The sequence below is a fragment of the Haliaeetus leucocephalus genome, unplaced genomic scaffold, assembly GCF_000737465.1.
Source record: "Haliaeetus leucocephalus isolate CR32 unplaced genomic scaffold, Haliaeetus_leucocephalus-4.0 Scaffold328, whole genome shotgun sequence".
Lineage (NCBI taxonomy): Eukaryota > Metazoa > Chordata > Aves > Accipitriformes > Accipitridae > Haliaeetus > Haliaeetus leucocephalus.
Genome location: NW_010972764.1, coordinates 207388 through 208396, shown reverse-complemented (window position 1 = coordinate 208396; position 1009 = coordinate 207388).

The window sequence follows — 1009 nt, the reverse complement described above, 5'->3', positions numbered from 1 at the left end:
GCCGCGGCCCAGCGGCCGTCTATCCCCAGGCACCGCGTTGTTGTCTTCTCCGTGCCGGGGCTGGTCCCTTCGGAGAGGCGTAGCCCTGTTCCCACAGAAATAAAAGGGTGAACTTTGAGGAGTAACCGAGATGAGGAGCGAGCGCGGGCAGGCCTCAGGGCCGGGGGCTGAGCAGGGCCGTCCAGGCCCGCGGGGGGGATGGGGATGCCCAGGAGCGGAGGGGCCCGCCTACGGGCAGGAGCAGGCACTCCGTCAGCAAGGGGACGCTCTCCGGCTTGGCTGTCTAGCACCGAGGAACCGCCGAGAAGTACTCCACTTCTGCTGGGTACTTCGGCTGTTACCGGGCTGGAGGGTCGGGGGGGGGTCTGTCTCTGCAGTAGATGGGGCTCATTGTGCAGAGATGGCTTGTAAAATGCGTGTGGCTGCTGGGGTGGGATCGACGGTGGGTAGGCCATGTCTTCTGCGGTCTGAAGATCCGCTTTGAGAGCCAGCTTTCCAAAATGATGTGCGTAACCGTTCTCCTTCTCATGCAGCGGTTTGGCCTTTTCCTTGAGCAGCTTCAGCTCACGTATGGATCAGGTGTCCTCTCCCCAGTGTACCCCAGAGCTTCTGGTGGTCCCAGAGTCGCCGGTCAGTCGGATACAACCCTTACCTGACTGCAGAACAGCAGAGAGAAGAAGGGTTGTAGGTGCATGACAAATACTGTCGGGGAATCCCAGTTACAACAGCCCTCCCGTGCGGTTGCATGGCACGGCTTAGGTGATCTAACAACTTACTGCCACAGAAGGGAAAAGGAGAGGTCCCGCTCTCCCTAATCCTGCTACTCCCTTTCCCTCTTCCCTTGCACAAGCCCTGATACTGATCAGTGAGCAGATTTAACTTGTTAATTCAGCAGAAAACTGCACTACGAAGAAAAGTAATAGTTTTCAGCAGTTGATACTGAATGAGCTTACTTAGTGATCAGAGCTGGCACTAAGGAGGGGGTAGAGAGGGGACGAGAGATCTGGAC